This window comes from Tamandua tetradactyla, chromosome 16, assembly GCF_023851605.1.
Source record: "Tamandua tetradactyla isolate mTamTet1 chromosome 16, mTamTet1.pri, whole genome shotgun sequence".
Classification (NCBI taxonomy): Eukaryota; Metazoa; Chordata; class Mammalia; order Pilosa; family Myrmecophagidae; genus Tamandua; species Tamandua tetradactyla.
In genome coordinates, this window is record NC_135342.1 from 67,905,554 (window position 1) to 67,918,596 (window position 13,043).

The 13,043-nt window shown below is 34.8% G+C and overlaps 1 protein-coding gene across 10 annotated transcripts in view; it reads left to right on the forward strand.

Annotated features, from left to right (window-relative positions):
* HYDIN (HYDIN axonemal central pair apparatus protein) overlaps positions 1-13,043 on the forward strand; it is a 511,177-nt gene that overhangs the window by 266,514 nt on the left and 231,620 nt on the right. The window lies entirely within an intron of this gene.

Below are 13,043 nucleotides of genomic sequence, written 5' to 3' on the forward strand. Positions count from 1 at the left end.
CTCCAAGAACTGAGAGTTCTTCCCTTTATTTAATTCTAATCCCCTTGGCTACAAAAGTTGTTAGTGTGTTTATTTTTATTCATTATTCTTTCCAGGAATATTTTTAGGTAGTTTATAAGGATATATGAAAAACAATAAGATTGTATTTGCCAAAAGCAGAAGTACAAGAAAACAGCAAAGCAAAATTATGCCAGAAATAAGTCTAAAATTGTATGTCATAATACCATTTAGACCTGCTAGTCTTCAAGCTGTTTTTTTTTTTGCTTAAGAACAGAGATGTTTTAGTTTTTTGCAGAATTTAAGAATTTATAAGCTAGTAATTGGAAGTAAAATTATTTGATTTTAGAGATAATTTTCTAGTTTTAAAGATAAAATTTTAAATGGAATAGACCTCCTTCTATCTCCAAATTATTGGCACTTGAATGAGAGCTAACATTTAGTTTCAGCATTTGTCAAATATTTATGAAGAAATAAATATTATTAATTGTATGAAAGTCACTATCAGAAGAAATAGGATCATAGTTTTCTGCTCACTTGTGACAGCTTATCAGAGATATTGGTCCAATTAGCAGCCATTTGTCATTATTATTTTTCTATTATTATTTATCAGTACTCCTTGTTAAGACAGCCATTTCCATGTACAATCATCTCTCTTTTTAATATAAGGTCCTGACACAACCTTACACTAGCTCCAGTGCTTTGTGGATCTTAGGTGAATAATAATGTTCAATAATGTTTAAAGAGAAGTCCTGCCCAAAAGCTGCTTTTGGTAGTCTTTACCCAGTTAGTTAGTTGAAGCATTTGGTAGAAAGCATGGTATATTGCTTAGGGAGTTTTGCTTCCTGGTGTACGTGTTTATGTACAGAGTTGATGGTTGGAGAGTGAAAGAGTCAGCAGACATGCCCAGAGCAATGAGGGAGGATGGGAGGACCTCAGTGGATTACCAAGGAAGGAAATGGGTGCAGGCTGACAGTGGAGGCCGCAAGAAGGCTTAAATACTAAGGCAGCAACTAATCTCTTTTTTGTTGCCTCTCCTTTCCATTCTCCAGTTATCTCTAGATTTCGGTTTTTATGGCAACTTCCGGTTACATTTCTAAAAACAAAAAGCATATCAAGGATCTATTGTTTTTTACAAATATTGAATGATTCAGCTGGTTTGTTAAAATGGGATTTTTTCCTTTTCCACAAAAGTTTTATGATTCCATTTATTCTTTCATGTCATCTTAATCAATGAGCTAAAATTCCAGGCAGCCAAAAGAGTTATTTAAGTGATCTACTGTAGAACATTTTTTTCTTCTCAAATCTGTCTTGGAAAACTGGTGTGTATTGAGTTGATAGCCCTTATAACATAAAATAGTTTCAATTGTAGTTCTCAGAGGTGACGATTAAACTCCTTTCATATTTCAACTGGGATTTTTGTTGGATTTCCTAATAAATACTTTATATGTTAATATTATAGAAATTGAATTGTGCTTAATTATAGTGAAAAAAAATTGAAATACCATTTATTAAATTTCAACTTGAGGTACAGTACTGAAATTTCAGACTCATTCCTATGGCAATTTCTAAACATTAGGAGAAAATTTCAATTAATAGTTATTTGTTTCCAAACCAAGCCTAGAGCTCAGGACCTAGGTCAGTGGTGATCTAATATTTATTGCCTTTAATTTCTGGCTCACTCAAAAATAAGTAGGGTCGAGAGAACATTCTTTACTTCTTTTGTTATTACTACAGATTCAGCTGCGAGGAGGCTTTCCTTCCCTTTTCCTGCTATATGCCCTGCTGGGTGGGATCATTCTTTCTCCTTTCGTGGCTGTCTGTAAAAGTCAGCCCTGCCCAGACGCAGCATCCGCTGCCAACCATCTTCACCCTAAGTCCTTGCATGGTGTTCATGTCACAGCAACCACCGTGAATAGATTCTCCCTTAGCAAGAAACATCTGTTTGTCAGCAGGCAGATGGGGTAGGAAATGGAAAACTGGAAGCCCACTTTCACAGTTGCTGGGAAGATAAATGACACTTAGAGCTATTTTGAATTTCTTAGAAACAATTGCTATACAAAAAAAAAAAAAAAGATTTCTAAGAAAACTAAAATCTCTTATTATATAATATGGAGTAAAGACACAGTGAAGATTGTCTTTTTTTCTGTTCAATTAATATTTATATCATCCTAAATGTAGAAACTGACTAGTAAAAGAAAGAGTGGTCTGGAAAGACACTTCTCCTTTGCTTTGAAAAGCCTGAATTATCAGCCTCCCCTATGGGCTCCCAAAGGGCTGGCATATTTACATTGAAGCTGAAGGACTCAAAACACCGAAGTAAGTGTCTGGTTTGGAGGAGGTTTGGAGGAGGAAACCTCTGGTTTGGAGGAGGAAAAATAAATATCAGAATGTGAGAACAGAGCATGAAAGGCTCTTTTGGCAGGAGTGTGTGGACCCGGCTTGTACACAGAGAGCTCCGCGGAAGATTGATTCCCTCTCTCTGGGTGAGCAGCAGGGGTGAGGGTGAGAATGTGGCAGCACTGCCTGGAATCCTTTCCATTTTCCTCTCCGCTCTCATTCATTTTCATGCACAGTTAACTCAAAGCCTTCTGTACAAATAGTAGTGGCACCTTGGATTCAACTGGCATTAAGACATTTTCACCATGGCCTTCTGCCTCTGTGGTCTGTGTTCTGCAGTCCAGAAAACAGAAATTCCGATGTTTCATTCAACCCTGGTTCTTTCTAAATATTCATTTTCTCATTCACTTGCCATAGCCATATACAGTGATGTGACATCCACGGGGTGTTATGATGCCATTCATTATGATTAACATTGATTTAGTTCTATTTGCCATTTTGTATATACTATTTCATTTACTACAACCAGAGTAATACAACTGTTATGATACCTATTTTACCAAGGTAGAAACAGAGGTAAAAACAGGTTAAGTAAATTACCATAACCTGGAAGTGGCAGAACCTTGTTCCAAACCCAGTAACTTAACTTCAGACCTTTCCTACTGCTTACTGCCTAGATTTGACATAATCTGCGTTTATCTAAATGAACTAGGAAATGATGAAAAGTTCCTTAAAGGTATCCACACCTAGAAGAGCTAGAAGAGCAGGTTTTGCTAAAAAGGGCAGGAGAAGAGAGGGAAGAGCATTTTTGAAACAGACAAAAGGATCTGAGACTCTTAGTTTTATTTAGACGTGTTGAAATAGACGTATGGAATCGGCTCCATTACACCATCTGTCAACCAACTACAATTCTTTCAATTGTACATCTGAAATAAAAATACACTTTCCTACTTTTTTGATCCTTTGTAATAGCATATAACAAAGCACTGTCCACATATGTAAAGTTCTTCACTATTATAGCCGTTAAAACAAATTTCAAATACAAGCTTTGCCCCGATTTTAACAATAAAATAGATAGACCCAGAAAGAGATTGGCAGACAGACATTTTATACCCATGGAGATTTTAGGAGCCAGACCCTATCCATTTTAGAAGAATGAAAATTTTTAGCCATTTCCAGAGAGCTCATTTTAAACTTGTTTTCGCAACTAGTCTGTTGAAACCTTTACCTATGCCTCCTACGCTAAATACTTGAAGCTGTATATCTGAAAACTGTATATCTGAAACTTTGGCTTTCCTTTGAGGAATTTACCATATTAGATAAATTTCTAATGGATAAACAATAATTCTCCATGGCCTATTGACAGATGTTATTAACATTATATCCTATAATATATATAAGAAGAGAAGACATAATGAAATGTTTCTTGGCTGTCAATAGGTTGATTAGCTGTCCCTTCAGGCTGTATCCTTACTTCTATGGCAAGAAATGAAACAAGGAAACAAATAAGGAATAAGATACAAGGAAAAAGGAAAGAAAGAAATAGGCCTGAATCAGAGACCAACTGCAGTTACCTCTTAACATTTTTTTCTGTTTTTAATGGGTTTTGCAAAATAGTAGCTTTATTTGCTAAGACATAGATTTACAATATAATATTTGATTTTTAGCTCTTATCTAAACTCTTCTGTTGAATATGTTTTATGCCAGAGAAATTTCTATATTCTCAAAACGTACCCATTCCCTTTAGGTTTGCAGTGTCCCCCATTTTGCAGATTTTGCAGATAACAGATTCTGTAGGTTAAGATTACACAATAACAAATGGCAGGCCCTCTGCTATAACTCAGAATTTCTGAATTTTAGTCCAGTGCCCTTTCTGTCCACCACAGATAGATTTGATTCTAGAAGTCAGAAACTATGTACATTTAACATATCTTAATAAAGAAAAATTGAAGAGATAATATATTTGTCACTAAAATAAAATTATTTTTGTTACTAGAAAGTAACAAATGTTAACCTTTTCCCACAATTACCCCAGATCGTTTTTCTTAAAGAAAGGAAATACTAATGTTAAATAAATGGAGTCTCATGTGTTCTCTTTTACAGTAGTACCATTTCCTTCTCTCCTCAGGGGCAATCATATCATGACTCTAAGCCATGTTGTTAATATTTTACTACGTATAAATGCATTCATAAATACCATATAGGATGGCGCAATGGTGACTCAGTGGCAAAATTCTCACCTGCCACGCAGGAGACCCAGGTTCAATACCCGGAGCCTGCCCATGCAAAAGCAAAAACCAAAAAAGCATACAGTACAGGTAATTTAGTGGTTAGAATGCCCGCCTTCCATGCAGGAGACCCGGGTTTGATTCCCGGACCATACACCAAAAAGAAACCAAAAAACGTATAGTAACATTTTGTTGCTTTTAAAATGTATGTGCGTTTATCACTGCGTTTAATATTCTGTAGTTGTTTTTTTTGGGGGGGGGGGCTCAAGATTATGTTTCCAACATGTATCCGTGAATCTATTTAATTAATTTTAAAGGTTGTGTATATTCCATTCCAGTCTATGTTTATTTCTTTGCTACTGATTAATAATTGGGTTATTACAATGATGCTACAGTGAACAGAGTATGTATCCTTGTACACATATGTAAGAGTTCCTCTAGGGTATGTCTCTAGAAGCGAAATTGCTGGGTCTTAAGGCAAGTTCATTTTCAACTTCATTGGATATTGCCAAATTTCTCTCCAAAGTGATTATATTCTTCTAGGAGTGCTTGATCTGTCTGCTTCTCTAGTAGGCTAGGTCTTAGTATGGTCAGAACTAAAATTTTGCCAGTTTTAAGAGCATGAAATTATTCTCTAAATTATATTTTAACTTGTATTTCCCTTATTATTATTGAGATTGAAATTTTTCATTTGTGCATCCTCTTCTATCAGTTACTTATTTGTACATGGCCTTTGCACATTTTTACATTGATTTGTCACTTTCTTATTGCTTTATAAATGTTCTATATACCTCATTGGTGTTAATTTTTTGTTTATAATGGGGTTTTGTTTTTTAAAGACATTTTTAATTTTAATGATTTCAAGTTTATGATTCTTGTCCTTCCTTGTCTTTGGTTTTTATGTGTGATTTAAGAAACCCACCCCACTGTTTTATTTGAAAAGTTTTAGACTGTTGTTCTTCACATAAATGTATTTAATCCAACTAAGTTTATTTTTATATCTGGTGCCAAAAAAAAAGTCTTTTTTTATCCATGTGGAAAGCCAGTTGTACTATGATTAGTTACTGATTCGTCCTTCCTTTTCCACTGAATTATAATACCGCCTCTGTCACACTCCAGATCTCACATGTGCTCTGAGTATGTTTCTTAGCTTTCTGTTGTATTCCATTTATCTACCCCAGTGTCAATACCCACACTTTCTTAAATGCTACAGCTTAATAATAACAAAATAGGTGACTCTTAGTACGTACCAGATGCTGTTCTAAGTCTTTTGTGTCAGTCGTTTTATATAACCTTCAACAACAACTTGATGAGACGGATATTATTACTATCCCTATTTTACTGATAAGAAAATAAGGAAGCTGTAGCATAGAGACGATGACTATGTAGCCCTGATTTACATAACTAGGAAATTATACTGGCGCTGTACTGCTATTATTAGACCTAGTATATATTAGGACATCTTTTAAGTCCTTCACTCAAGTCTTATAATTTTCTCAATAAAGCTCTTATACATCTTCGGTTGTCTCTTCTAAGTCACTTGTTGTGAATGATACCTTTTTTGCATTACATTTTCAAATGAGATATTGATAATGTATAGGAATATTACTATCTTTTGAATGTCCATTTCATATGTACCTTTCGATACTGCCACGCGTCTCTTAGTTAGTTTTAATTGGCGGTAGACTCTCATTTGCAGATTTCCTTTCCAGTCTTTCTGCCTTGTTTCCTGCTCTTGACTCATTGCATGTAGGAGGAGCTTCAATACAATATTAAGTAGTAGAGGGTCTCTCTCTTGTTCTGGCTTTAATGAAAAAGCTACAAATGATTCATTTTAAGCATAATATCTCCTTCAGGCTTTTGGTAAGTAGATATGTCAGGTTAAAGAAGTTCTCAGCTATTACTATTCTGCTATCATGAACATGAGCTGAATTTTATTTAGCCCATTTCCTGTACCTATTAAGATAATCATATTTTCCCCTTTAATCTGCGAATATGGTGAATTAAATTAATGTATTTTCTGGCTTTGAGTCAACCTTACATTTTGGGAATAAAGCCAACCAGTTATAAAATATTATTTGTGTACACGAATTTGTGATATGCTTGCTAATGTATTTTTGCATCTGTTGGTTTATTATTTTTTTTACATTGCACTTTTCTTGTTTTCATGTCAATATTGTATTCTTACCATGTGAGCTAGCTTTACCTTTCTTTCTAATCTTTTAAAAATATCTTTATATATAATAGAATCTATCTATTCCTTGATGATAAAATCATATAGTCATAGGGTTTTGGTGTATTTGTTGGGGGTGGGAGGTATACAGGAAATGGTAAGATTTTAGCTAATGATTCTTTCTCTGTTCTGGTTTTTCAGATTAGGAATTTTTATATTCATCAATTTATAAGTGTATGGCACAAAATTATTTAGAATATTTGCTTATGATTTTTAAATGTTCATACATTCATTTCTGTTCTTAGATTTTTCATTTCCTTCTGTTTATTTTCTTTGGTTTTATTTTATTAATTTTCAAGCACTTAAATCTGAATGTTTAACATGTATATAATTCAACCTTAGTTTAACAGTGCGTTTAAAATTATTTATATTCTCTCTGTGCAACATGTTAGCAGTATCTTGCATATTTTGATTTATTAAGACTGTCATTGTTACAGATATTTGATAATCTCTATTCTGATTTTTTCTTTAACATATGAGTTATTACGTGGGTATATATTTTTAATTTCTTAAGATTTTCCCCCTTTATGGCTTTTAATGCAGAATTTTTTATTTAATTATATTGAGGTTGGAGCACATAATTTATAGGGCACATAGTCTTGGAAATTTGTTTTTCTTGGGACATAACGCGGTTTGTTTTTATACTCTGTGTGCCCTTAAAAAAGAGTATATGTTCTCTTTTTATTGAATGCAGTAGCCTCCCACCCTCTCTCTCTCTCTCTCCATATATAGATAAATGTATGCCTGTCTGTTTATCTGTATGTATCTATTAGATCAAGAGTTAATTGTATTATTCAAATCTTCTATGAGACTTACTAATTATTTGTCTGATATAGCAGCTTCAAATATAATTTTATCAAAACTCCAACTTTTCCATTTCTCCTTGTAATTCTGTCAGCCAGTTTTTGTTTTATCTATTTAGGTATTTTTATTTAGGTATTTCAAGGTTATGCTAATAGTTGACATAAATTTGACTTATATTTATTCTTGCTATATATTATTTCTTTGCAGTGTCCCTTTGAACCCCTTTCTGACTTACATTCTATTTTAGTTCTCTTGCTACATAAGCTTTCTTTTCGTTAGCATTTTTCTGGTACATCTTTTCATTTCTTTATTTTCAAATGTTTTATGTATTGATTTTTTTCCTTGAGTCCCTTTTAAATAGCATATGATTGGATTTTTAAAAATCTAATGATAGAGAGTACATGGGTGGTTCAGTGGTAGAATGTTCACCTTCCATGCTGGAGACCTGGGTTCGAGTCCCAGACCATGTACCCCCAAAAAATAAAAAATAAGAATAAAAATTAAAATCTACTGATAGATTCTGTCTTTTTAATTGGCAAGTCCAAGCCTTTTACATTTATTGTGATTATTGATATATATGGACTAATGTCTAGTCTATCATTTTGTGTTTTCCATAAAATGTGCTTTTTTTTTTCCTTTTCTGCTTTGTTGTTGGGTTGATAAATTTTCTCCAGTTTCCCACCCTACCACTACCATCACACATACAATTTTTCCTGTGGTTTTGTTTGGAGGTGATCATTTTATTTTCTCTTTAATTTAAGTGCCTATTAAACAAATTATATAGTTTTCTAACAACAGTGAAAGAATTTTGTCTCTCAATCCTCAAGAATAAGGCAAAAAATAAATCATACATTTACTATTTTTTGACTTTTCCATACCTGCATCATTTTTGTGATTATTGTTTAGAATTTTGTATCTTCTGTTCTTGAACACAAAAAAAATTGTAGATTTTTTCTAGTCAGTAATTAACTACTCACTAGTTACCAACATAACTTGCTGATTTTTCTTTTTTCTTCTTTTATTTATTATGTCCCTCTTCCTTCTTGATTTGTATTTCCTCTTGCCAAATTATAGCCTTCTAAATTATTTACTAAGGTTTCACAGCTTATATATTTTTTATATATCTTTATTTTGCCTTCACTCTTGCATAATACTTTCACTGAGTATAAGATTCTGTTCAACAGGATTTTGTGTTTTTTCCCCCACTCTCAGCTCTTTGGAGATTGATAACTGGCACCAATTGTGCTGTTAAAATTCTGCTGTTAATCTGAATTTTGTTCTTTCATTGGTAATTTTTCTCTCTAGTAGCTTTTAAGGCTGTATCTTTACCTTCGATTTTCTGAAATTTCATTTTAATGGATCAGATGGACCTTAAGTTCTAGAAAGTTTTTAGCTATTGTCTCCTCAAATGTTTCCTCTTTGTCATTCTTTCTATTTCCTACTTTTGGAAATATATAAATATATATAAATTTGTATATACATATATAGGTGCATATACACACATAATGTGTATATATATATATATAAATGTATATATTTTGCATATGTCTATTTATATTTCTCATTCATATTTTCCATCTCTGTGCTGCCTCCTCAATGGCATCTTCCAATTTAAAAATATTGTTCTTGATTTTAGCAAGTCTAAAGTTAACCCCATCTATTCATTTTTTTAGTTTATTTTCAGTAACTATATTTTTCAATTCCAAGATTTCTAATGAATTACTCATAGCCACTTATTCTTGATTCATATGTCCTTGTTTTTCTTTCATGATCCTTATTTTTTCCTTTTTACTTTCTCCTACCCTGTATCTCTTTGAGGATTTCAAACACATTTGCAAAGCAGTTTCATTTTCCTCTATTGATTACTCAGTAATAAACTCATTTGATTGTAGCGGCTCTGTTTAGCATTTTGCATATTAAATGATAGTTAACTCTTGAGTGGATATGTTTATTTTCATTCTCTGTGCTTACAATTCCTGTCTAGCTTTTTTACATTTACCTTCACCCTGGACAATGACCACTAACACAAAATCTAGTCTTGGACCTCTCTTCCCCTCTCCCATATTGGAGAAATCACAGAGCCAGGCATCATGCTGGCCCAGGGCACGTCTGTATGACAGTCCCTACCTCATCACTGCTGGCACAAGTCTGTTTCCCAACTCCAGGCTCAGGAATGCCACAGTTTTGTCTAGCCTGCCTTCTTTCTAATTCAAGGAAGTCTCCCTTGTCTGGCAACTTTGGCTCTTATCCCTTGCTTCCTCCAGGACTTTTTGGTTTCCTTTTTTCTCTCTTAGGCTGCCTCTCCTGATTTCAGGACATAACGCCCAGTAGGTTTGTGACTTCAGGCCCATTTTACTGTTTCTGTTCCACTGCTGGTCTATAGATGTTTATCTTGATCCTGAGTAAAGGTAGTGTGTTTCCTTTTCAAAAGTTTATCTATTTCTGCTCTGTGTTAGGGTGAAAGGCATGTTTTAAATTTAAGCCTCATTGATTTCTAGTCAGTTGTCTTAACTACTTTTTACCATGTGTTTTTGTTTGTTAAAGCTGCATTATACCAGAAATGGAATGGCTTTTAAAAGGGGAAATTCATTAAGTTGCAAGTTTTCAGTTCTAAGGCTATGAAAATGTCCAAATTAAGGCATCCAGGGAAAGGTACCATGATGGTCAGTTTCTGGTGTCAACTTGGCCAAATGATTATGCCCAGTTGTCTGGTCAGGCAAGCACTGTCCTGATCATTCCTGTAAGGATATTTTGTGGCTTGTTGATTAAATCATAAGTCAGTTGATTGCAGCTGTGGCTGATTACATCTGTACTCAGCTAAGGCATGTCTCCCACAATGAGATAGTCCAATCAATCAAAGGCTTTTAAGGAAAAAGAGAGACTCTTTCACTGCTTCTTCAGCCTCTCCTGTTGACTTCGTCCAGACCCTTCATTGGAGCTGCCAGCTTCACAGCCTGCTCTACGGACTTTAGACTCTTCCATTCCCATGGTTGTGTGAGACCCCGTTATACATCTCATATTCATGGATCTGCCCTTACTAACACAGATACCTTGATGCAAGAAAGGACCAATGATTTTTGAGGTTTCTCCCTCAGCTGGGAAGGCACCTGGTGACATCTGGGAGTTTTTTTTCCTGGCTTCTTCAAACTGCTTTCCCAGGGCTGTTTTCTTTCTGCATCTCCAAAGGTCTCTGGCTGTGTTAGCTCTGAAGCTTTTTCCAAAATGGTTCTGTCTTAAATGACTCCAGTAAGTGACCCCACCTTGAATGGATGGAGACACATCTCCATGGAAACCATCTAATCAAAAGGTCCCACCTACAACAGGGTGGGTCACATCTCCATGGGAAAAACTAAGTAAAAAAGATTCCACAACAAAATACTGAATTAGGATTGAAGGACATGTTTTTTCTGGGGTACACAACAGTTTCAAACCAGTACACCATGCTTAATGGATTCTTATGTGAACACTGACAAAAAGATAGTGAAATGTGTCTTCACTTGTCATAAAAACAGAGTTTGTATATCTGCCTGAAATGTGCAAAATCTAGAAATAAGAAAAATCACAGAAATAAGAAAAGAATAAAACTCTAGCTTATCATGGTGGGCATCTTTTCTTTTACCTCATAGAATCCATTCCAAAATGGACTGGACTCTTCCTGAGCTGTTCCAAGTGACTTATTCAGTGATGGAAGGATGCCAATGGATATAACATTAAGAGACTTCCAGAACAGATAGTGTATGTTCTCATTGGCTTGAAATAATTAGAATAAGCAAGCTGATAGATTCAGAATCTAGAATATAGGTTACCAGGGGATGGGGTGGGGATAGAGAATAGGGAGTTAAGGCTTACAATGTATAGGGTTTCTATTTGGAATAATGGAAATGTTTTGGTAATGATGGTGGTGATGGTAGCATAACATGTGAGCATAGTTAACAGCACTGTAATATGTAATATTTTAAATATGGATTTAAATTTTTTCTTTAATTTTTTTAAATCCATGGAACTGCACTATACAGTGAACCCTAAGTTAAATCATGCACTACAGTTAAAAGTACAATTATAAAAATGGGCTTTCATCAGTTATAACAACTTACCACACCAGTGCAACGTGTCAATAATAGAGTAGTATTTAGGAATCTGCATTTTATGCATGATTGTTCTGTAAACCCACAACTTCTCTAATTTAAAGAGAGGAAGAGAGAGAGAGAGAGAGACTTCCAGAAGCAAAAGCTTATGCATGACAGAGATCTGTGAATTTCCCATCCCTCTCCTCTCCTCACCTGAAAACTCTTTCAGTTTGGGAAAGCTAAATGTGAAACCCAGAGGACTGATTCAAACAGGTCATATTGATGATAAACTCCATTGGGAGATGGAAAGCTATTGATTGAATGTTAAGTAACATGGTGGGTCAGCACCTTCCCTGGATTAGATGAGTAGACAGCTCTGCTCATCAAATGTCGTTAGTTTGAGTATGTGCTAAAGCTAAAATGAAGAAGGAGGTTTGGTTCCCTTGTCCCTACTGAGTTATCCATAAAATAAATGAAAAAATATTTTGGTTTCCTGCATGCTTTGAAAGTCTTTCCATTTCCATTCTGCCTGCCTCAGCTCTTAATTAGCTTTAGCAAATTGATTTTCCTAGTTATTACTCAGAAAGTATGTGATACAGTGAGTACTTGTCATCACAGATGGAGATTAAGGAAACTCCTTTATGTGGATCATGTTGTATTTTTTTTCCCAATTCCACTTTCCTTCTTCCATAAAATTTCATAAGTTCTTCCCCATCATGAGCATCGTTATCAACCCAACTCGTGTCACTTTTAAGGGATAACTGTCATAGCCATTATCAACAAAAGTATGTACTCTGCCTGTTTCGTGCACAATAGATAGTAATGCTCAATATTAAGCCACTACCAAATGAGATAAACACTTTTACATGATAAACAAAAACAAGAGGTACATTAAGTAGCCTGCGTGGAGATTTGTTAATGGGATGAAATCTCTAATACACATCCATCAAGATTATATAGTGTTTATCAGCGAACAAATTATACTCTCCCTCAGTCCCATTTCCTCTTCCCTGCCACAGGAAAAGGACGGAAGTGTTGTGTGTGACTGGTAGAGCTCTCATGGGATGGCACTTGGAGTGTCTCTTTTTTAATGTCAGTTGTGATGAAGTTGTTGCATGCAACATTAAGTTTTTCCAGCTTTGGAAAAAAATCCTCTTCTGGGATGTCAGGACATTAAATTGCAAAGCATCTGTGAGGAAAGAGCAACATTATGTGAGGGTAGGCATGTTCATGTGCAGTGCACATTTACACACGGCAGGCACTCAAAAATGAGTTGTTGAGTATGTGGGTGTGGAGGTAATATACTGTATTGTATACCACATGGAATAAGGGCGTTGTGTTCAGGCAGATCTGAAATGAAGCCCTAGCTCTGTG